The 24376-nt window shown below is 48.7% G+C and overlaps 1 protein-coding gene and 1 long non-coding RNA gene across 11 annotated transcripts in view; both read left to right on the top strand.

The window, feature by feature from the left end:
* Nucleotides 1–24376, top strand: part of SLC8A1 (solute carrier family 8 member A1) — a 132637-nt gene that overhangs the window by 35136 nt on the left and 73125 nt on the right. The gene's annotated exons all lie outside the window — the stretch shown is intronic.
* Nucleotides 1–24376, top strand: part of LOC141728481 (uncharacterized) — a 62365-nt gene that overhangs the window by 5479 nt on the left and 32510 nt on the right. The window contains exon 1 of the long non-coding RNA XR_012579435.1: nt 1–24346. This exon is cut by the window's left edge and continues 5479 nt beyond it. This is a non-coding gene — a long non-coding RNA (uncharacterized LOC141728481). The remainder of the gene's footprint in view (nt 24347–24376) is intronic.

Genomic DNA, 24376 nt, shown 5'->3' with positions numbered 1-24376 from the left:
GTCCTGCCCCTGACTCCCTCAGGGAGGGTACAGAACACGGGATGCAGACTGTGCTGTTTGCCCAAATAAGTCAGGAAATCCAGGAACTTGCTTGCATGATGTCCCCTGTGGAGGGGATTAGGCAGTGAAGTCGTGTTATTGGACAAAGCAAGTTGTGCCAGCACATCACTGGGGGTGAGTGGCGGGGGGAGAAGGGTGAGGACAGGAGTTAGCTGAGGAACTGACACAGTTTTTGTCCTTGAAAAACCAATGTTTCCTTATTTGTAATGAACTGTTGTTGGCAATTTACTGCTGCCAGCTGCATCTCTGTGGTTGATTAAGGGAGCTTGGATCTTAAATATGTAATAACTCCCTGAAAGCCATTGAGAGGTAGTTATTAGCTTCATCAGGGCCTGTGCACACATCCGCTACGCTCCCTTATGAAAAGGCTACCTATTAAATGCATTGTAGTGATTCACAAAATGCAGGATCTAGTCTTGTTTTAAGAAGTTGAAACAACAGCCCTAGCAAAGCTTGTTGGCGCAGGGAAGTTCTCTCAGAGTGAAGCACTGCTCCACAGCTCCCTGATAGGGAGACAAGAATAGGAGGTAGGAGGAGTCCTATTCCTTTTTGCAGCCCCTTCTCTCCCTGGCCTGTGCTTGAGCACTGTTGGGAGCAGCATTGGCACCAGGAGGTTTTTACAAGAGAACAGGCATCTATCCCTCTCCCAGCTGTGCACACAAAATCCATGGCTGTGGCAAGCCCTTGAGCAGGGAGAGGTAATTCATTGTTGCACAGGATCCCAATGGAACTGGAGTTCAAGTTGGACATTTGCCTTGGGAGTAGACTTCTCTCCTTTGACACTTTGCCCTTGGGTTTGAACTCAGAGGATGGCACTCGGTATTCTTCCAGCAGCAGGGCTGAATCCGTGGGCTCAGAATGAGAGTGACAGGACAAAAGGCAGACAGCTGACCACGGCCAGCATCCAAGCATCTGTACAGATGGGCAGAGAAACATCTGCTGCCATCCAAAGCCAGAGAGGAAAAGCTGGACCTGGCAGAGTGAGTCAGAAGCAGCCCCTCCTCAGAAGGAGAGGCTGAGCTGGGAGGCAGCATCCCTCATGCTGCAGGCAAGTGAGCATGATCAGCTAGCTCTCTGCTCTCAGGGGGATGTGATGCTGCCCTGCCCTTGTCAGATGCAGTCTTCCATGTCTGGTGCTGGTTTCTGCATGTCTCCACTGGCTCTGCTCACACCAGGGACAAAATCATGTGTCCACTAGCAAGGACATACACACCACTGCCATGCAAGGGGAAAGTCATCTATCCTGTCCCTTGTCTCTGCTCCTTCCCCTGTTCTCCAGCACCACAGGGAAACTGTTTTAGCTTAACCTTCACAGTCTGGTCTTGCTGACCCACCTGTGTTTCCCAGTACTCTTGGATGAGGAGCTTTGGTTAGCAGCCTCTCACAGCCACAGTGTTTGCCATGGTGTATGCATGGTCTCTCTGCACTGGTACTATGGGGTATGTGTTCCTCTTTGCAGTCCTGAGCATGGCTGGAGTTAGGGTCAGTCCTCTCCAAGTCATAAATGCCACTTAGCCTGAGGACATCTTGGGAGATATCAAAAACTCTACTAATAAAGTTTCTGACAATGACATTAGAAGCACTGTGCTGGTTTCCAAGAATGGCAATGCTGGATCCTGGGTGACAACAAACAGTAACAGCATTCTCTGTTTTAAAAATATCTTAGTGTAAGAGAGAAAATATTCCCACTGCCGTGTAAGTAAGAGGGTGACCAGCATGAGCCTCCTCTGCCCAGTCCCTATATGGTTCCATTTCCATAATGTCTGGACTGCTTCCTACACAATCAAAGTAACAATCAAATGTGTCTGGCAGTGAGAAACAGAGCAATAGCAACGAACGAGGGGCATGGCTGGATCCCTGTCAGCTGGGTGCTGGAAGGAGAGACATGGAACTGATGACATGCCTGCCCCCCCAGAGCAAAGTCCTTTCCGGGGAAAGGTCCCCTGAGGTGCAGATGGCTGGGGGCAGGGATGGGGCACAACTGAGTGGAGTCCAGTGCAGAGACACTACCTTTGGAGTTTTTCAAGGAATGGTTTGAATTCTATGGCATTGTTATCAGGAACCTTCTTTTGAGGGCTTGAGTGGATCCTCTGGTTATTTGCTCCCATTAAAACACTGATGTGTGCTGGTCACACACTGTGCTATTTTGGGGCCATGCAATATGGCTCTAATTCAGCCACAAGCCCAGCACACCCTGCAGGAGACCCTTGTCCCAAGGGCCAGATGCACTGTCACCAGGTGGCAAAGCTGTTGTCTCGCTGGCTGGGACATAAGAAGGACATGAAGACAAAAAGGGATTGATTTGCTCAGAGTTCTTTTCCAAACTTGGTTGCTTGCTTCCTAGTAAGAAACCCATTTTGAGATGTGCTTGCGTGCTCCCGGTTTAAATTGTCAGTACACGTGATCCTAAAGAGCAAAATAGCTACACGTGGGTTTTTGCAAACAATTTGGAGTAGAAATCTATGGATCCATGAGCACTCAGCAGCCCCCAAAACTGCCAAGCAGGCTCTCAGCATCCCCCCTGCCTGGCTCTCTCCCTGGTGCTTGCCCTCCCATCTCTGTACTGCTCATGTGGCCGTGGCCGTGCCACCTCTGCCCCAGAACCTCCCCCGTGCATCCTGAGCAGCAGCCTTGTGACAGATGCCTTATTCTGGCACGCCTTTGGATCAGGGCAGGCAGCAGATGAGTTCTCCTGGCATGCCTTAGGAGCAGGGCAGGCAGCACTCCTGTCTGGAGCCTGTGGACACGGTGCTCCCAGGATCTGTGTGTCTGTCCTCGGCCACAGCCGCACTCGGCCCTCGGCAGTGCCGCCATGCTCACGCTGCACAGCCCTCACTGAAATTCACAGCCCTGTCACAGCAGGTAAGGCAGGAAAAAAGCCAGTTCTGCAGGGAGTCTGGAATGAATTGAGCTGCAGAGAGCAGGGGAGAGACGCCCTGGTTTCATTGAGAAGAGGAGGATTGATCTGAAACAAAACCTGTTACTTTGGCTCAGGCAGGTAGGGAGCAGGTTTTACCTGCACAGGAGCCAAGTGCTCGCTTGGTTCAGTAGATTTCCATTCACACTTCAGTTATTGAAATTTATCTTTCTTCTTAGTGACTGGGTATGTGACAGGACCTAGGGGAATAAGATATCACCCATACACAGGACAAAAATAATGTAAACATAGTCAGTATCAATGCCCCAGGCACATATCACCCTGGGAATAAGGAGGGAAGTGTAGCAGGAGATTTACCCGACTCATGAGCTCTCTGGTGACCTGGAACTCAGAAACACTCGTACAAAAATCTGAAAATGGGTCAGTCTAGTAGGGAGGATTGTAACAGAGAAGTGTGGGAGGGTTGGGTCAGAATCAGGCAGAGCATGAACTGGACAAGAATTAGATGGGAAGGAGATATTCTGGACATTCATGCCTTAGCAATGCAGAGGGAAAAGGGGAAGGGAGCTGAGCAACAGCTTCTGCTAAGAAGCAGGTCCCTCAGTGATGTCTGTGATCATGAGGCCTGAGGTGTAGGACAGAGATGACACCGCCTGCCTGTCCCCAGAACAGGAGACACACAGAAATCTGGCCTTGTGCTGTAAGGGGAGTGCTTGGGGGGCTCTTAGCAGTCCCTCTGGAAGGTTTCCTGGCCAATAGGTGACATGTGCAGGCAAGCTCAGAAGCTGCCTTCAAAAGCAGCTGAGCCAGATTAGGTCTGCTTTTGTACCTAAAAGAGCCTAGAATAAATCAACACGTTATTTGTAAGTACCTCAAAGATAACAAGGAGATGAATAACAGCCAGCATATATTTGTCAAGAACAAATCTTATCAAGCCAACCTAATTTCCTTTTATGCCAGCCTTTTGGGTAAAGGAGAAGCAGTGTTGTCATATCACTGAGCTTCAGAAGGGCTTTTAATGTTGTCTTGTTTAGCACTGTCATAAGCAAGCCCTGGCTAAATGGGCCACTGGGGTGAAGGGGGCTAATCTGTCTGGAAAGAGAAATGTGTCACTGGATGGGGGTGAAAAGGTGTTCAGTAGGTGCTTGTGTGGAAATGGAGCTTGTTGGGCATGGGAAAGAGAAAACTGGTGGTTTAGCTTGCAGATAGAATAGTCTGAAAGTGTTATCAGAGGTAGGATGGGGCTTTACAGAGATGTGAATTGGCCTGAACAGAAGCAAAACACTGTAAAGTGCTTGTGTAAGAAGAGCCATAAAGACAAATTCAAGTGGGAGGGGAACAACCAAGTCAGGAGGTGCCATTATGACCTGGCAGCCAAATCTGAGCTCAGAACACTGTGCTCTTGCAATGAATGAGACAGGTGATGTATCCTGAAGATGTTCAAGCTGAGGGTAACCATCCTCGTGACTTCCTCCTGGGGGAGTGGGTGGCCTCTGTCAACAGCAGAAGACAGCTTAGAAGGCACTGCCCAAAAACTGACTGAAGGTGTCAGGTGTTTTGTCTCTTTCAATGCACCTTGGGTCAGATGAGGCCTTGGGAACTCCTCCTCTCCTCTTGCTATGTGCTAGCCAGGCAAAAATGCTCCTCATGTGAACTGCACTTCAGTCAAGTGGCCCCTTGTCCTGCAGGGTCTTCTGCCAGGAACCTGTGATGGGCTAACATGCAAAGCCACCTACAGATGGAGCAGAAAGACCACGTGCACACGTGGCACAGCTTCCCTGTGGCCACCCATTCTGTGTCCCTTGCTCTCAAGGGACACCTGGGGCAGGGGCAGTGCCGCTGTCTGTCTCCTTTGCTAATAATTAGATGCAATCCAAGGTTCCCTGCAGGAGAGCCCTGTCCCCGTGGGGGAAGCAGCAAGGCTGCACACATTAAGGAAGCTAATTAGAGGAGAAGAGAGCATTGGCACTGAAACCCCAACAGTAAACTTTGAAATCTAGATAAGGGAGCAGTATTTAATTATATACAATTAAAACACCGTATCTCAGCCCCCTGAGAGCTGGCAGTCCTGGAAAGCCCTCCCAGAGGTGCTACTGAACAGATCTGAAGGCAGAGGTAGGCTAGGGGCTGTGCTTATCAGACTTTACCTGGGAAACACACCTGAAGAGAAGAGCTAGGAAAATTCCCTTGGACCACCATCTCCTTATTGCTGCACGACGTCCTCCCTCTCCTAGAGCAGATAATGTGAACCCAGTTCTTGGGAACAGAAAGGGAGATTGCTCTGCTCTTACATGCAGCTGAGCAAGGCCATTGGATTGCTCTGCTCTTACATGCAGCTGAGCAAGGCCATTGCAGGCACTTACACAAGGAAAGGCAAACCTGAGAATGTAGGGGAAGTCAGAGAGGGTTGTAAATACCTGGTCTGAGAAACAACCTTTGTGCCCTTTTCTCCCATTGTGCAGGAGAAAAATCTCCTGCCCCTGTGCCTGCCAGCCAGGGGTATCCTAGAATCTCCAGGGAGCACCATGCCAATGTTCCCCTTTGCTCCACAAATCCTGCAAAGTTATCTAGGTTATTTTCCTACGAGTTTGTCCTAGCCACTAAAGCAGCCAGTTTGCTGCTCCTTTGCTGCATCCTATATACAGTCCCTGACTTCTGATCCTTTCACCTGTCCACTTCAAGCCAGTAGGGCAGTTTGCTCTCCCTGCAGAGTGGTTTCCCTGCCTTGTGCCCAAACATTCCCTGTCAGCTGAGGCAGCTGAGCCAGCTAAAAGCTCCATGACTGCAGCAGCAGCTCTCATCCCATGGCTGCTGCTGGGTGTTAATGCAGAATCACGACGAGGGAAAGCTTGGATGGATTCATGTCATCTGACAGATTAGAACTGCAGAACCAGCCTCAAGTTATCCAAAATTCCTCTTCCTCAGCAACTTCAAACCCTTAAGGAAGGCTTTTAGTTCAGCCTTGGCTGCTGAAGGAAGTGGTTCCTGTTTTAATTTGTAAATACAAAGTGCCAGAGGGCTGACCCCTTCTGAAGGCAGCAGCTTTGAAAAGCACGGGTGAAAGCCTAGGGCTCCTTTTCCTGCATCCTTGACGCCTGTTCTTGTTGAGGAGCACACCTAGGGCAGGTCTCTTGTTGTGCAGCTGCAGTGGGAGCTGCAGGTTGTGCCCGGGGTGGGGGAAAGAACTAGAGCTTCAGGCAAAGGGCTGTGACCTGGCACCAACCCTGTGTCTGACAGAGGGGACAGGGACCTGCAGCACTGCCTGGGGCTGGCTAGTCCCCTGGAGACTCTACAGAACCCAAATAAACAAGCAGGAGACCCCAAAGAGATATCAAGTGTAAGGAGCATAGAGAGCAAGAGGGGAATGGGGGCACAGACTGTAAGGGTGCACAAGCCCAGGGATCCCTTCACTGACCCTGGAGGCATCAGCTCAGGCTGTTGCTGTGTGACTGCACCTCCATTAAATGAAAAGAACCAGACATGTGCAGGAAACCTGGGACTGAGACAGTGAGAGAATCTGACTGTGTGAGTGGGGTGAGGTGGGAGCCAAGCTGGGTTCACTGGAGCCTCCTGCTGCCAAGGGGCTTTGGTCCCAGCAGGGGAAGCCTTGGGTGGTGCACCTGTGACTCCCAGAGTGGCTCCTGAATGGTCAGACAGCAGAGATTCCTTAGCAATCTCTTGCCTGGCCTTTGCCCTCACATTCTGCCCGTGAAGAGCCTTGCTCCTTTCAATGTGCAAAGCCCATGAGTCACATCTGTGATGTTGTCACAAACAGCCTCCATCCCTGGTGATACAGCTGCTTAAAATGTTACAAGACCCAAAAGTGATGCCTGTGCCATTGAGGCTCATTTTATTTGTCTGAGCCTTTCTGGTGATGTTTTCCTCTGCTGTGCCAGGAGCTAAAAACCTCAGGGCATCCTTCACTCTTTGTGTTTTAGGTGAAAATTGAATTTGTTGTTGAATCCCAGGCTCCAAGAGCTGTGGTCATAAGAAAAATGCTGACTAATATGTAGTGTGCCCTGTCTGGTCCTTGGTGTGCCAGGGAAGAAGCTGCCATGCTTTGGGGGAGGAATTGCTCTGTGTTGCCAGTCCTCTAGAGCTGGAAGGAAAGGTGGAAGGCTTAAGTTGCTTCTCAGTTCGAGCATTTCTGCATTAGTATGAATGAGCATGTTGGTGTCTTGCAAATACACAAACAGATTTCCACAAAACACTTGCTAATGAAGCAAAGCAGCAGTCTGTCCCTTCAGTGATTTGTGGGGAGTCGGTAAAAGACTCAACCTGGTGAGCTCATTACCCTGCTGAAGGAGTGCATTTTGAGGGGAGATGCTGGGAAGCTGTTAGCTGCCAGCTGTGAGCAGGGCCAGAGGCTTGGCAGTGCTGGGAGGAAGCCTGGGAGAGGAGATGCCCATTGCCTTTGTGGGCATGGGCACAGGGCTAGCTCACATTGAGAATAACTTCTCTTTCTGTGGTTGTGGGGCACAAGAGGGACTGATTTCCTCCCCCAATCACTGTAATCTCAGGGCCAGGCACGCTGATACTGTGCTGGGGTTTCTGGTGTGAAATGGAGAAAAAGCAGAGTCAGCATCAGCGACAAGGGAGAGCCACAGCAACCTGCTTAACCACACACATGGTATAAACCAGAGGCCTTCTGAAAACACAGCCACACTCTCAGGGCTTGAAAAACAGGCACTTAATCCTATAAATCCTATATATCAGAGGGAGTGTGGCACTGCTCAGCCAGTGCTCTGCCTCACGGGCACAGTTCATTTGTCACCTGCAGCTATTGCACAGCTCAGCCAGCTAATCCACACCATTGTTTTCCTCTGGTGGGAGTGGATGGGCTCAGGCAGCAGCTGCAGCCACCTCCAAAAGGGATGCAAATACCTCGAGGTGCATGAGTACCTGAGGGCTGCACCTGCCCATGCCTCAGCAGTTGGATGGGTGAAAGGATAACCAGGGAAAGGCAGCTGGGGGGATGAGGTGGGCTAAGGCAGAATATGAATAATTGGAAAAGGAGTGGAAGGAAATAGTGAAAGAGAGCCAAAATCACAATGGTTTTTATGAATGCCTCCTCTTAGCTGCTGCTGAGCACTTGAGAGCTGCAAAGTGCTTGGCTCCCCTCAGAACCCCCTGTCCCATCAAACCTTAGGGCAAGGTTGTGCTGCTCACGTTGGCAACAGGTACTTTGAAAAAGCTGTCAAGTGTCATGTTCAGTGTGTTTGCAGGAAGAACCCTGGCTTGGCACTAGGCATCAAAGGTAAAAGCAATGAGGAAAAGAGAGTACTTCTAGCCTTGCCAAGAAAAATCACTTGTCTGGGAAAGGAAGAACTAAATTGATCTGAATTTTCCTGCTATTCATCAGCGTTTTGGTGCCAACGCAGTGCATGTGAGAGAGGAAGGAAAAAGGATAAGATGAAGAGCTCCATTTTTAATATTGTGTTAATCTCTTCCCTCCCAGCTAGAGCAGAGGTTTAAAATACCTTTCCTGTACGTGAAGGAAAATGTAATGATCTGTGTGAGTGTTATTATTTAGGGAAGGAAGATTTACTTTTCGGGAAATCTGCAACCTGAATAAACCAATTTGGAAGTCTAAAGAAATTAATTGAAGTTTGAGATTGTCAGATTTATTTTTTTTAGTTATTTCTTCCTTCACAGAAGATTCATTTTGCACTTTGACCCAAACTCTCCTTCATTGACTTGGGAAACTGAAGCAGGGGGATACATTTCAGGCCAAGTGTTTTGGGAAACCCTGCTAAGAGCAACTGCGACAGAAGGTGAAGCAACAACACTTCAGCGCTTCAGCTTCTCTGTGAAAGCCCATACATTGGGAAGGTATAGATTGTCAGGCAGCTTGTGCAACAGCTCTTTGCAAGTAAGGATTTGCCTCTAGCACCCCAGTTATGTGGTGGGAAATCCTGCAAAGGAGCAGGTGGAAGTGGCAGAGCCCTGTGCCAGTTTTGGACCTGGGGATCAACGTGACAGTGGCCTCCTACAACCCCCATGGGGAAGCAGTGCCTGCCCTCCAGCCCTGCCTGGGTGCAGGCACTTTGATTTGTGGCAGAAGTTTTATTCATTTCTTTCTTTCTGAGCTGAGGCTCATGGACTAATTAGAGGAGAGCTGGTGAGCTGAGCTAACATTTGAACGCTGGTAGCTTTAGGCTTGCATTTGGGTCATTAAAAATGAAGTAAAATGATGTTCTCTTTGCACCAGCTATTGTGAGCAGGGGCCTTGGTTTGGCAGCAGTTATCTCCCCAACACCACTGCACTAATGACTGCCAGCACAGAAAGAGCAGCGTGTCATTAACGCAACAGGGCGGTGGGAATCTGCTGCAGGCAAAGCAGGATCTGGGACAGAGCAGTTTATGTCACACCTGTAACAAAGCTGGCACCAGCAGGCTGAGTTTAAACCCTGAGGAGGCTGGAAGGCACCACAAGGGGAAGCCCTTCCCTCGGGGCCATGCTCCCAGGGGTGTGGGCATGCTGCAGGGGGAGTGAGGTGGGCCTCTGAGGGCCTCTTTGCCTGCTGGTGAGCCCAAGCAGCCTGGGTGACCTTAGTATTTGAGCAGGGTTTTCTTCATTGTTCTGTGGGATGTCTCAGCTGGTTTTAGTTGAGATGGAGGCCATCAGTTTATAGTATAAAAGGCCGTGGAGAAAGGCTTCATCTCAAATTTGTCTAAAGTGCAAATGCAACATAGCTACATATGCCAAAGCAGCTGGGGATGGCCTCTGAAGATAATTTGGCTTACCTCCCTGTGGGACAGAGGTTGTATATGTTTGTTGGTTGTCATTCCTACAACAGCAGAAACTGAGGAAATGTTAGGTTGAGGATTTTCCCCACAAGTACCTTGCTGCATTTTCTCCCCTCAGTGAGTTAGGAAAATTGGAAACTCCACAGAAGCATGCCTGCTTTTCATTTAAAAAGCTGGAGGAGAAGAAACCATGTAGATTTAGAGGTGTTGTTTGCTTGTATTTTAGAGTAAACACCTGGTATGAAAGAAAATGTCTTTTTTGCCTCCTTCAGTGGCTGATGACAGAAACCTGCATTGCAACACTAAGGATGAGTGACCTGCAGAGATTTACAATGCTGGGAGGGCCCTGGGCCATTGTCCTGCTGTGGGGGTGCAGTCACATTGCTCCAGGTTCCATTGAGAGGGAGGTGGAGGTTTGCTTGCGTGCTGTGACAGTGGAAATGGCTCACATTTCTTGAGCTACAGAACAAAATTACCTTCAATTTCTTCCTCAGTCGCTCTGTGCCTTGTAGCAATGCTCTCCAGTGGTGGTTGCAATGCAGGCATAAATAAAATTTGGCATGCACTGGGACTACACATACCTGGAGCCATAATTTAATGAGTTAAATCAGAGCTTTTATTATCTAATTTCTCATTGTCATCCAGTTTCTTGCATCTCTGTAGATAATTGACGTGGAGAATAGTTCTTGCCTTCTGGAAACTGGCTGCCTTTTGAAATGCTCCCATCAGAGATGCTTTTTTCAGGCTTGTACTTCTTTCTTCTCATTATCCTGTTAATAGCCCTGACTGGGCCAAGAGGAGGAAGGGGAATGTACTGGCAGGGTGCACGGTGTGCCTTTGCCTTGGGGATGTGGGCACTGGGGCCTGGGGGGCAGCCCCTGCCAGGTGAAGGGAGGATAATTCCCCTTTCTGCCCGAAGAGATGTAAGGGTGGCTGCAGCCTGGTAGGGGGAAGGCACCTGAGCCACAGCTGGGGCTGAAAATGCCTGGGAGCAGGAGGGCTCATCCCCTGGCCACTGCTCCTGTCGGGAGGCTCCACGGCCGCTCTTTCGGCAAAGGAGCTCTTCTGAAATCTCAAAAATCCCAGCTGCAAAGGCAGTGCATCTCTGAAGTCTAGAGGAGTATAAAAGACTGCAGAGTTTTCCCCAGTAGCTAAACCCCTGGGTTATATCTGTTGAGATTGTCGAGAGAAGATCCAAGAAATATTTGTACCAGATTTCTACTGAGGACGCCGCGTATTCACATGAAAGAGTGGAGATGGCTGCTCCTGCAGCTGGGGAGAGTGAGCCTGCATGCAAATATCACTGTGCTCTTTTGGGGACAGCTCCTTTTCCTTTCCAGCCTGGTGCTTGGGCATATCTGGCAGATGGGCCTTTCTTTTCAGATTTGTCCCTGCGCAGTGTTTGGAGCAGCACGTGTTGGGCTGTGGCACGCAAGGCAGGGAGCAGTGTGCACGGGGGACAGAGGTGGCCAGGCTTCTGAGGCACATGGAGTGAGGGTTGGCAGCAAAGGGGCTCTCACATAAGGCAGCAGGCATCACGGTCTCTCCTCACTACAGCTAATCCTCCTCTGAGCCTGGAGAACCCTTTCTTTCCACAGAGACCTCTTGTCTTTCATCATAGTGCCCCTATTTCAAGCTCTTCCCTCTGTCCTGCCATTCCAGCTTCCTCTGCTCATCTTCTGTGTGATGATCCCAGGGTTAGGAGGCTTATGCCCTGCTCCAGCCCATGGGTCATCCTGCCTTACAATGTGCTCTGACTCCCCACATAGGTGAAACGCTGCTCCCGGCCTGGCCCTGCAGGCTCCCTGCAGAGAGGACTGGTGTCTGTGTGTCAGGCCCAGTGCTCAGAGGCCACAAATGAACAAATGAGCTGTGTTTTCCTGGGATATAAATCAGGATACCCCGGTGCCCTCGGGTGCCCCGGGCCGCAGTGGGATGTGCGGTGGTGCATGTGCGTCCAGCCTGGTGCTGCCTGCAGGATCAGCTCCTGTGGGAATGCACCAGCACTGCTTGGATGAGCCCTCTCATGCAGCCCACACAATAAAAACTAGCACAAATAATAACTTCCAGCACAACCCCCCTCTTGGGGGTGGGTTCTCTTTCAAACTGTATTTCTCAAGCCTGCATATCTTTATTTGCCTTCACTGCAAAGAGGTTTTCTGTGTCCAGGCATTGTTCCACCCTGGGAACTCACCCTTTGCTGTGTCACAGCTGGCTGGTGTTACTGCTGCTTTGGCACTGAGACAGACCAAAATTTGGTTGGTTGTTTGGTGGTTTCATGATCACACCCTGTGAGATGCAGTGTGAGTTACAGAAAGAGAAACAAAGAAGGTTGGTATTGAAATAGAAGTGGTTCTCATGGTTTTGACACCCCATATGGCAGGGACATATGCAGAAATGGAATTGCTGCTGTTTGCTTAATAACAATAAGCAGGTTGAGACAGTATGTTAGATCTCAGAAAGGAAACGTGACTTTTTGGTTATAATCTCTGCTTTTTAATTGAGATGTTCACTGCTGTGTTCTTGAGATTCAGCTGCGAGTAGTGGGAAGGCATTCAGCTGCAATGAAAAGGAAAGGCTGCCCCAGGGGCACATGCCTGTCAGAATGCTCTATGAGATGTCCAGTGCAGAGGCTGATGTCTTGATGAGGACCAAGTGTTGTGAGCTGCAGCTCAAGGCTTAGACATGTTGGCAAACTCACTTGACTGGTTTGAGATTAACATGGGTGAGCTGTTAGAAGCCTTCATGCAGCAGGCTGAGAGCAGGAATGCCAGCTCCCTGCTTTTGAGCACGGTGCCATCTCTGTGCTGAACAGCAGTGCCTCAGCAAGAAAAAGCTTTTAAAATCACAGGGTCAAAGCTGTTGATTCTTCAGGGGCCACGAACCTGTTCTTCCCTCCTGTAAGAAAAGCCTGCAGTGCTGTTTTTCAGGCCTGTCGGGTTTTGAACATACATCATAGAACCATAAAATCATAGAATGATTTACCTTGGAAGGAACCTTCAAGATCACCTCAGTCCTGCTCTCCTGCTGTGGGCAGGGTCTCCTTCCACTACAGCAGGTAGCTCAGAGCCCCATCCAGGCCTTGAACACTCCCAGGGATGGGCAGCCACAGCTTCTCTGGGCATCCTGTCCCTGTCAGCAAATGCTCAGGTAAAAGCAGAGGAGGGCAATGAGGAAATGCCTCAATCCCACCCATGCTCCAGGGTGGAAAGAAGGACCTTGTGCTCTGCACCAGGGGGGACACAATGTGAGTAAAGCTCTGCAGTTCATTTCCTGCTGCTGCAGAAGGAGGTGTGGTGGGAGTTCTTAAAAAAAAAAAGTGTAAAATGTGCACTTTTGCTATCAGAAGAACTCCTTCAGAAAGGATAAGTCATAAACACTAGTAAAGTCTGAAGCAATGCATTTCAGTGACTTGTGATTTTCTAGGTCCCTTTTCATGCAGGAGTTGGTTTTGCTCTCATTTTTTGCCAGCCTGAATACCAGAAAGAACCATTCCTCTGTTCCTGTGTCTTGTAGAACGCCCTGCCTCTGCCTGGCAGTGCTTTCCTGCAGGAGAGCAGGGGGTCACCCCATAACTTTTGCTTTTCAATTCCCAGCTGCTGTCACAGGCACACGAGGTCTCAGCACTCAGAGAATGCTGCTCCCTGCCGTACACGTGGCTGTGAGTGTGACATGCTGAGACATCCCTGCTAGAGCAGAGCTCTTAATGCAACAGCGTGACAATCATACTTCAAAGCTAATTGACGAAACGGGCTTGCTAATTTTACAGAGGTTAATGGATCTTCTTGGAGCCCTGTGTGTGAGGAGTGCTGGGGACTTTGCATCTTTTTCTCCCCCATGGAGTTCTTTGACCATATATAGCCAAGGTATCAACTTACAGGCCTGGGATTTCAGCTTTCTGTTTAGATTTCAGATGAAAGGCTGCAGTTGGAAGTGATTGTTATAAATATTTCCTGCTATCTGGTAGCAGGCTGACTTCAGCCCCTTCTCAGGAATTCACCATAATTATCCTTTACCAAACTGCAGTGGAAGCACTGCTGCTGGCAGAGGCTGCTGAATGGAGCGCGTCCTCCGGCTGCCCCAGGAGGATGGATGGATGGATGGATGGATGGATGGATGGATGGATGGATGGATGGATGGATGGACACCACGAACCAGAGAGCTCACTGGGGCTGGACTGCTGGCTGAGGGGCTCACCAGGACTGCTTCTGCAGCCCTCACCCTGCCTGGCTGCTTTCTCCTTGCTGGCAGGGTGCCCAGGGCTGGGCTGGTTTACAGAAACTGGGGCTTGAGGGGCATCCTGAGGCTTGCAAAGGAGATGGGAGTGCCCAATGCCAAGGGCAGCCTGCTGCTGTGGCCACACAGGGCACAGGAGGTGGGATTGGCACAATTCACTTTGTGACAGCCAAAGGATTCACCTGGGTTCTGCTCCCTGTTGGCCACCAGCAATGAGTTCCCAATGGAAGGAAGTGTAAAATGTGGACTTTTGTCATCCAAATGCTCAGAGTAATAGGGATGAAAAGTGCTGTCACCTTGCCCAGGACTCTTCCTTTTTCATTTTTCCCCTTTATCTCTCCCTCTCACCTATCTCTTTGAATCTCTTCATGTATCAGAAACCCACATCAAACCAGCCAGAGCTGTCACTACATGCAGTAGGGCTAAAAAAAAAACCAAAAATGCAGCTAGATCAGTTAGAAATCCTGACTCCTGGGACCCCTGGAAATTTGTGCCACAGAAATGCTGCACAGTTGTGCAATTTAGTGCCTCGGAAGAAGAATAAATTTGCTTTAAAAAAAAAAATCCATCAGCATATTGCATATATTTATAGTTAGCTGCAAGCCTTTCCAGTGAGAACTTTTAGAATTTATTTTAAATTAAAGTGACTAGCATGACATACCAGTACTTAGCCTTTTAACAAAAACATTTTAGTCGTATAAATACAGTTGCTATTATTAAACTCTAGGGAAAGCCAGCAAGCTGCTTCAAATAACATTGCTCTGGCCTCTCTGTCCAAGCTCCTCTGTTCATACCCAGAACCAAGACATTTGAGCACCTTGTTGGAGATCAGGGTTTCGTTTTATTTTCTGTTCCCTGGATGGCTTTTTAAGCTTGTTTTAAACTTTGTTTCCACTTTCTCTTCTTTAGTCCCTTCTCCATTCCATTATGTTACTCATTATACTCTTTTTCCTTTTCCTTGAGACTTTTTTTACCTTTTTCCTCGAGACTTTTTTTACCTTTTTCCTCCCCCTCTCTCATTGCCAGGGAAGCCCAATTCTCCATGGTGCTTTCTGGCCTTTCTGAAAGCTGTTTGCTAAATTACTTGCTGGAACTGACTTTAAGGACATCACAAATTGCCCTCTGGGTTAGCAGAGAGTAAGGGTGCTTCTGTGCATTGAAAAAGTGCCTGTAAATGAGATTTTAGAAAATCTCTGTCTACTTATCCTGTCTGTATTTACATCTCTCAGAAGTGCCAAGTGAGGGCAAGTTCTGATGCTGCAGAGTAAACGCCAGACACGTTGCCAACAGAGTGACAGATTTTGACCTGTGAGCAGCACAGTGCAGGGACTGCCTCCTTTTTGGGGACCCCTCCCCACCAAAGAGCTGTCTACAGTTAAAAACCAGGCAGGCAGAGCCTGGGGTCATTCCCATCTCCTCCACGTTAGCCTTCACCCTGCTCATTCCCAAACAAAAGCTGAGCAGCCATTCCTCACGCAGCTTTTAAGCCTGTGTGGCTGCTAAGAGAGGGAGGATGCAATAAATCATCCAGTCAATTAACCAGGGGCTTTCTCCTTATTTGTAACCTCCCTTCAAAGCAAATGAGTATGACTGGTAATGAAAGGAAACATATGCAATAGTTTAAAAATAGGTGTCTGAGGCCAGTGGGGGAAATCTTTGCCCTGCTGCCTGTGGCATCCAGCACCTTCAGCTTGCCTGGGTCACCTCTCCTCCCAGCTCCCACTGGAGCTTATTCCTTCAGGTGATGGAGCAGCACTTCCACATCCAACGCCATGCCAGCACCATCCCATTCACAGGGCTTTGCAGACTTTCTACAAACCTAAACCCCCCACAAATCTTGCCCTTGCAGATGGGAAATGGAGGCAGTGGGGTCTGGGAGCAGCCTGCAGCATTGCAGCAGCTCCCCTGGCAGCCCAGGGCCTTTGGGGTGAGCTCTCAGAAATTCAGCAGCCCACAGGTGGGACCTGGGTCTGCTGGGAGGGGGAGAACAGCAGCTGTGCCCTGTTCAGAGGCTCCTCTTGCTGGCTTCAGTCGGGTGTCTCCTGAGGGAAACCACCAGGCCTTCCCAGGGTTTCTGATGTGCTTTAGCATTCGCTGGGCTGAAAGGCTGCCTTCAGCTCCACACCCTGCATTTCAAACTGGACTGGAACCTCATGGGTTTGGGACACAGCTATTTTGTTGTTTTGGGTGGTTTTTTTGGTTTTTTTTTAATTGCTTGAGATCTTTCATATTCCTTGGCCCCTGCCTCCCAGTCACTCTGTGTCCCTTGATGTGCATTACAAGGGAAGTGCAGGGCAGCTGCTCATGGCTTGGAGGTCCTGATCCGTGTACCTGGGAGACACAAGGCTTTCCAAAAAATGTATCAGCACTGATTTGGTGGCCCAAACAAGGGCACATCTGGTCAGGCTGGATGAACAGGATACTGGGAAGCAGGAGCATGGTGTCATTGTCCTAAACAGTGTGGGTCCATGGTGTTCCCCTGCAAAGGCAGGATTTGCTGCAAGTAGGAGAGCTTAAGATTTTAGAATTTATCTTTCTCTCCAGAATGAGAAATCGAAAGGTATCAGGAGTGTTCTCTGAATGTTAATTTCTGTTTGCTTTGTCCTTATTCCAGGTTTTGGTTTGCTTTTTTTTTTTCTTCTCTTAATTCTGACAGTTTAAAGGATTCCAAGAGTTATGCTTCAGAATTAAAAGCCGACAGCCTTAGTTGTGCTCTGAAAATATCTGAAACTTTGCAATTGTGGGGCAGTGATTCCCTCTGCCCCTGTCTGTGCTGGTCACTTGCCCTGAATTGCTTTTCCCCAGCTCAGCAGCACCCACCTGCTCACACTCCTCTGCTCCCCTTCTCAGCACAGAATACAGGGACAGAATGGATAGGGCAAGTATATGATATCCTTAATAACCAGTAACCAGGAAAAAGGTAAACACTCAAGCAGTTATGGGGGGAAAAATAATTTAATCCCCGTAACAATCACTTTATTGTTAGGTTTGGTTTTCAGTTTATGGCCGTGGGGTTTTTTGTGCCCGGAGGTTTTCTGATGGTTCAAGAGATTAAAAAAAGCCTTTCTGCCATAATCTGTAGCTTTAATAATCACCCAAGTAATTGCATTGTTTGTAAACTGTGTGGTAATGAGCATGTGTAGGGCTGTGATGCAGAAAGCAGAGCTAAATCTGGCCGAGGGTGCCAAGCAATATGCAGTGCAGCAGTAATGATTATTAATGGTGTGTGTTGACTGAGGCTGATAAAGGCCCAGAGCCTTTGTGCCCTCTCAGCAGACAAATACCTTGTAACCTGGAAACTGCCTGTGCTGGGCTTCCTGGGGCTGCAGTGCCCTTGGGGACAGCCCTTCCCCAGGACACAGCCTTGGGGTGCCCTGACACAGCCCTTGGGGACAGCCCTTCCCCAGGACACAGCCTTGGGGTGCCCCTGGGCAGCCACCAGGGCAGGGGATGAGTCACCTGTGCCTGGCAGCTCGCTGTTCACAACCATCCCAGAACTGTGTTCAGACACAATGCACAGCACAGGTTTGGCTGCGGGGAGTCAGTGATCCCCATAACCAGAGATAAACAGTGCTGAGCCCTGTTTTTGGAGGCAAAGTGCCAGGTGAGCTGGTGAAATATTAAATAGGAAAAGTTATTGCATAGTTTGAATTGCATAGTCTCTCATTGAAGAGGGAGAAAAGAAATTTAATTGAAAAAATACAAAACCTCAGAGTATTGAAATAAGAAAATGCTGGATTAATCCAGAAAAAATCCCTAAACCAGCCCAAAACCTAGAATCATCGCCTTTTCTTTCTTTTCTGGCTCTTATTCAATCTTTTCAAATAGGACCATATGTGACTGTCAAGGCCCTGGGAGGGGTTGGGAAGAAATTCTTCATTTACTTTCTTCTTTAAATATGTCTTTTTCTACTCTCCATCATTCTCAGAATTCCCTGAGTTTATGGGAAGAAATCTCTGATATGGCAAATGAAAAGTAAAACCACAGCAATGGTAACTTGTAGCATTTCATAATTTCAGTAGAAAACTGTTTAGCAAAGATAATTAAGACAACAGTCATTCTTCCCCTCCAGTTTTTGACAGTTTTGAAAAATGAATGAAATGCTGAAAGTCAGAGAAATGGTTAGGACTCAGCAACAGTGAGGATGTAAAGTGATGGCAGAGAAATAGGTATAGTAGTAATAATAATAATAGGAATTAAAAAGAACACTAACATAATACTGTAAAAATTAGTCAGGGGAAATGTGGTACTCAAACATTTTGTTTGAGGAATAGAGAGGGCTTGACATTTTCAGAAAATAGTTCCAAGATAAGTTTTGAATGGGGAAAAAACTTCTAGCAAGACATTTTTGGGAAGGTCTGATGGTAAATATTATTCTTCTAATGAGAATTGTGGACATTTGGAGGAAATAAAGTGATTTTCCTTAAGCCTGAGCTGCAAGTGGCCTCCACTCAAATGTAGTGATTCATGCTGCCTTGTTTAAGGATCAGAGATCCCTTATATTCAAAAGGAAAACTGGGAAAGGCTCCAACCATAAGGGCAATTAATACTTCAGATGTGAAATTTAGAGCCAAAATTTTCACAAACAGAGGTATTTCTCATTGTGGAGCACTACTCATACCATGCGAGCTGGAATTCCAGTAGGTAAAACAAACAGCTAAAATGTCACCTATGATATTTATAAAAATGATCTTATTGCACAAGCTGGTGATTTTAAGGGGTTATGCCAAACACCAGCATGCAACTTAACATTGTCAGAGCTCAGGAAATATCACCTGCAACCCAAGGCCATTGGCATTGTTTATTGGAAGCTTTCATAAAGATTTCTCCAGCTATCCATCTTATCCATCTAGGCCTGGATAAGACCTCTGAGGGGCATTTCTGGCAGCAGAGAGATGTTTCCTCTGTTTTCACTGTAGGACTAGGGGGGACCAGAAACCTTGGCTGCTGAGATCTCCCAAACCTGGTCTGTAGGTGATGGAGGACACAACCACAGATGCAGCACAAGTGCCTCTTTCCTTCTGGAGATTTAACAAGAAATGACTAAAAACCTGTGCTTGGCAGTGGGGCACTAAATAGCTAAGAATTGCAGTAGTAATAGTGGGAGGAATTGATTTTTTTTTTTTTTTTTGTTACTTAGACTTGTAAGCAAGTTTCTTTAGTGCCCATGGAACTAAAGGATCATCTGGGGACTTGGGGTTTCTGCTAAGAAGCATCATATTTGAGGATAGGTGATTGATCAGGCATCCATATGGAATTCTGACATGACTGGCCTTAGGAAGTGCTATCATTGGTTTTCTCAAGCTGAAAACAACCAAAATCGCTTTTGTTGCAGAGTAAGTGGTTTGGATCCTATTTTCCCACTGCATATTGTACTTTGCAGACTAAAAAAGACATGAGAAATAGAAGTGACTGATTTTTCCATTCCTTAAGCTGCCTCCATGTGGGCTGATTGCTCAGGGGATTTCAAGGCAGACTGAAACACAGACAAACGCTGGCTTCGTGTATGCTCTTAAATATTGCTGTGTTTTGAATTTTATTAGAAACTTGGCAGGCTTCTGCTTGAGCTCTAACTGCCTTTTCTGCCTTCAGTTTATCAGCTACCATAATTTTAGATGCACAATCACAGTGTGCAACCGTGTAGCCCAGCACGCATGAGCAAGGGAAGCACTCTAAAAACATGTCTGGTTAAAGTACTTGTCAAATTAGTAGCTGTCAGCCAGGATGAATTAGACCCAAAATGGTACATGCACAAGTGAGGAAACACGTTCTCCAGCACGCCTGGTACCACCAGTCCTGCTGTGCTTGGACAGGGAGCTTAAGCCAGGAAAAAGCCAGGATCTTCTCTCTCTTGTATTGTCGGAGTTCTGCCCGAAGACACCTTAGGTCTACGTACTGGAGGGGATATGTGTTCAAAGGAGAGGATGTGATAAAGCCATACATCTGTCATGAAGTAAACACAGCCTCGTGATCTTCCTGAGCTGGCTGCAGCTCTAAATCCTGCCGATGAGGCAGCCATAATTCCTTGTGCGAGAGCTGAAGGCAGATGGACAAATCCTGGTTTAACAGGGGAAGTAGGTGTTTTTCCATTGCTCCAAAGAAGCATTTCACTTGTGAAATCACTGCCCTCTATTAGCTTTGCTGCAGTTTGTCCTGTCCAGGGTGCAAAATGCAGGATGGCAGGTGCTGCTGGGTCTGGCTGATTAGGTCTCACAAACCCATGGGGACATGGAGGACACAAGCAATTTGGGAAGAAGACATGGGTGCAAACCTCTTGCAGAAGGAACCCAATTCTTTGGAGCAACACCAGCTCTCAACACTTTGATGACCAAGAAGGCAGGAGAGAAAAAAAGCTGATTGATAAGTGATAATGCTGTTAATGTGATGAGATGCTTTCTTGAGCATGGTCCAGGCCACAGCACGTCTGGGAGTCATCGGCAGCTTGCCACCTGCAAGGGAGATGCTTGTGGTCTCTGTCAGTGTGAGACAGGGAAATCCCTGCTTGATTCTGCTTCCCACACCAAGAGATCCTGTGCTGGCTGGTGTGCAGACTCTCTGCTTGTGAGGAACTGGGGTGTGCCTCAAAGGGGGGCACAGTTGTTCTTCAGGGCACTGCAGCACAGGCCTGCCCTGGGGACAGCAAGGGCTTTGCCTGGCATGGCTGGCACAGCTCTCTGAAGCAGAGGTTTCATCCCACCACGGGGTAACACCAGGGAAATAAACAAGGCTTCCAGGTAGTCTATCAAACGCCCACATCACCCAGCCCAAGGTGGAGTGATAATGAAGACAACGTGGGGAAAGGCAGTCTGTACCCAGGGAGGTTTCCATAAGTGAAATTGGAAATAAATCACTGCAGATGTGATGGCTCATGCCAGCTCTCATCCACACTCATTCCCTCGCTCTGCTTTCCTTTCCATTTGCTAATTCCTCTGCTGTAAAGCACTGTTATCCTGGTTTACTACCCAGCTGGGATAGTCTCTGAATCTGCCTTGTAGAGGAGCTGCACAGGCACAAATCAGCCATCTCAGCCTGGGAGAATAAATTAGGAAATGAGAACTGGAAAGCCTGACACATTTGATGCTGCAGAATTAGGTGTACTGAACTGATTAACAGCAAAGCCCACAGCACTCTGGCATATTTGTGTGCCCCTTGAAACTGAAAGCCTGCTGTCATGGTGCCAAAAACAGCCCCCCAGAAAGGAGGGCTCCGTGGCTGCCCCTCCCCTCCCATCATTCCAGAGAAGTTAAAGCAAGGTCTGGGAAAGCAGCCGTGTGCTAGAGACCTTATGAGATGGTGGCTCAGAATAGAAACTCTGCCTCACCACAGCCTCTTGGAAGCCGTCTCTCAGCCAGAAGGGGCTTGTTCCCATCTCCTTACTGACAATCCCCCAGCTGTAGATCAGGAGAAACCAGGGTTTGCACACTTCCCTAGGTAGTTTTTGTGTTCTTGGGTGAAGGGCAGCTGTTCTTGCCCTGTTTTTTGCCATCAGAGATGTGGATTTTGTTTTGGAGCAGATGGACAAAGGCAGCAAAGCGCAGATTTTTCATGGTTATGAATTAGGAGGGAAGGCTGGACTGTGCTTATCTCACCAAGCTTTGGGAAACCAGATTGCTCCCCAAGCCAGCCTGGTTTGCTCCTGGTCTCACACCCAGCCAGCCTGGCTTGCACAACTGTGCCTCACCCAGCTCTATGGCACAGTGAAAACCAACCCTCCAGGGTTTAAAATCAGCTCTGGTAGTGCCAAACCAGGCAGAGCAAGAGGTGCTGGAACAGCAGGGCTGCCTGGGAATGTCAGAGGATGGAGAGCTGCATTTGGGGCTGCTGCTGGAATCTGCAGCCAGCAGCCTGAGCAGGGGCAGAGGAGCTTGTGGGAGCTGGAGGGTGCTGTCTGTGCTGCACCAAGCAGCAGAAAGCTGTGGGAGATGGATGAGTTCAGGAAATGGCCGTCCTTGGGGTGAGCCAGGACCACTGTCACCATGCCTGAGTGGTCCCCCACCAGCCGTGCCAAAGTCCAGCCAGGGCATTTCTCAGGCAGTGGCAGTGGTGCCACTGCACACAGGGATGCAGAAGGGAGGGTGGCTGGGGTGGCTCCCCCTCAGCACAGTGGGCTGAAGTGCAAGGCAGTGATCTGAAGCATTTTGAAGATGTTTTCTCCTGATGTCTTTCCATTTGGCATGAACCCAACTCCGCTGGCAAGAGCCCAGGAGTGCATTGTTGCTGAGAATCACAGAACCATTAAGATTGGAAGGGACCTCTTCCCAGATACCTCTGGTATCACTGGATATGATACTAGAGATGTTATCTCTGGTATCATACTCAATGACACCACTGATACTCAATGATACCGCCTGGTATCATCATTCTCTTCCAAAGAGACCTCTGGTATCAAGTCCAGCCTTTGACCAAACACCACCATGTCAGCTAAACCACAGCACTGAGTGCCACCTTCACACTTCCAGTGATGGTGACTCCACCACTTCCCTGGGCAGCCTGATCACCCTTTCAGTGAATAAATTCTTCCTGATGTCCAATCTGACATCTTGAGGCCATTTCCTCTTGTCCTGTCACTAGCTGCCTGGGAGAAGAGGCCAACCCTCACCTTGGGTCAAATCTCCTGTCCGGGATTTGTAGAAAGTGATAAGGTCTCCCCTGAGCCTCCTTTCTCCAAGCTAAACTCCCCCCCCAGCTCCCTCAGCTGCTCCTCACAGCACTTGTGCTCCAGACCTTTCAGCAGCTCCATTGTCCTCAGTGTCTGTCCTGAATTGGGGGATCCAGGATTGGACACTCAAGGTGAGGCCTTACAAGTGCCAAGCACAGGGGAAGAATCCCTGCCCTGCTGGCCACACTATTCCTGATCCAGGCCAGGCTGCCATTGGCTGTCCTGGCCACCTGGGCACACTGCTGGCTCATGTTCAGCTGCTGTGAACCAGCACCCTCAGGTCCTTTTCTGCCAGGCAGTTTTGCAGCCACTCTTCCCCCAGCCTGTAGTGCTGAAGGAGATTTTGAACCTTCTACCATTGGCCTTGACCCCTCAGCCTGTCCAGATCCTTCTGCAGAGCCTTCCTGCCCTCCAGCAGAAGCTCAGTAACAGCAAGCAGGACTCACAAGGAGCGTGGGGATGAGCTGGCTCATGCTCAGCTGCCCACTCCATCCCACGCTGTCTCAGAGAGGTGTCAGGGCTGAAGTCCTGTCAGTCCTGGGTGAATGCTCGCTATCAATCTGACTGTCTGAGTGCTCTGCAAAGAGCCAAGTGCCTTTTGGCCACATCAGCCTTGTGTGCATTTTCAGGCAAACCTGCAAGGAAGCACGTGCCTAGGATGTAACACACATGCTGCACATGCAGGAGGCTTCCTTGTTGCAGATAAATGCAAAGATGCTGACTCAAATCTCTCAGGAGAATTAGGCAAGCTCTTTGCTGGCTTCTCCATGTCTCTGAATTATTCAAGCAATTCAAAGTAGAGAGTAGGTTACTCAGGGACCCTCTGTGAGCAGGCAGAATGGAGACAGTCTGGTGGAAAATTCAGGGAGATTAGGAGAGCTGAAGCAGTAGGATCCCCTGGGCAGATAGCCAGGGAGGCTCTGCTGAGGAAGCAGGACTGCTGATGCTGGAGGTGGTGATTGGACCAGAGAAGTGGGTGCTTGTAGCTCCTGCACCTCACAGTGTGCAGCTTCACTCTGGGTCCCCCTTGCAGGCATTCTGTATTCTGTCCCCTGAATTTCAGCAGTATTGCAGAGGGCAGAAATCAGTGCAGTTTTGTAGGATGTAAGACAGTGGCTCTAGCCAAATCTGGTTTTGAATTCGGGAGCAGCAATCAACCAGCATGGCCCTCTTCTTGAACTTTTCCCAGTTGTGTGTCCATGTCAGGCTTTGCACATCTGTGCACATCAAGTGCTCCCCAATTACAGAAATCTGGCATACAGAGGCACTCATCTCTTTCAGGAGCAAGTGAAAAATTTGCCTCATGTTTCCTGGCTTTGGCAGCGATTCTCACCCTTTTATCTGAAGCCCTTGAGATGTGAGAAGCAGGGATGGTTCCTTGCACACTGCAGATGGGCTGCTGCATGACAGAAATGAAATGATTCCTCTTGTGTGTAATCCAGAGGCTCAGCTGAGTTACTCATCAAGCCCTTTATAAACCACTTTGTAGACTGCCACTGCTGCTTATTACTTATGATATCTTACATTGTCTGATGAGTTACAGGATTTTGCCTGCTACTTCTTCCATCACGTTGAACGCTGAGCAGCTTTAGTGTCTCAGGCAGCTTCTGCTGACTCAGAGCCACTCAGCCCTGCTGAGGAACTGAGTGGCTTGGAAGTGCTCTGTGCAATCCACTGCAACCTGGAAGCTGAAGGGTGAGGGTTCCAACAGGTACACTTGGAAATATTGAGCATGGAAGCTGAAGGGTGAGGGCTTCCAACAGGTACACTTGCAAATATTCAGCATGGAAGCT

The sequence above is a fragment of the Zonotrichia albicollis genome, chromosome 3 (genome assembly GCF_047830755.1).
Source record: "Zonotrichia albicollis isolate bZonAlb1 chromosome 3, bZonAlb1.hap1, whole genome shotgun sequence".
NCBI classification, from domain to species: Eukaryota; Metazoa; Chordata; class Aves; order Passeriformes; family Passerellidae; genus Zonotrichia; species Zonotrichia albicollis.
The sequence above is the reverse complement of the archived record's forward strand: the minus strand, read 5'-3'. Positions and strand labels throughout refer to the sequence as shown.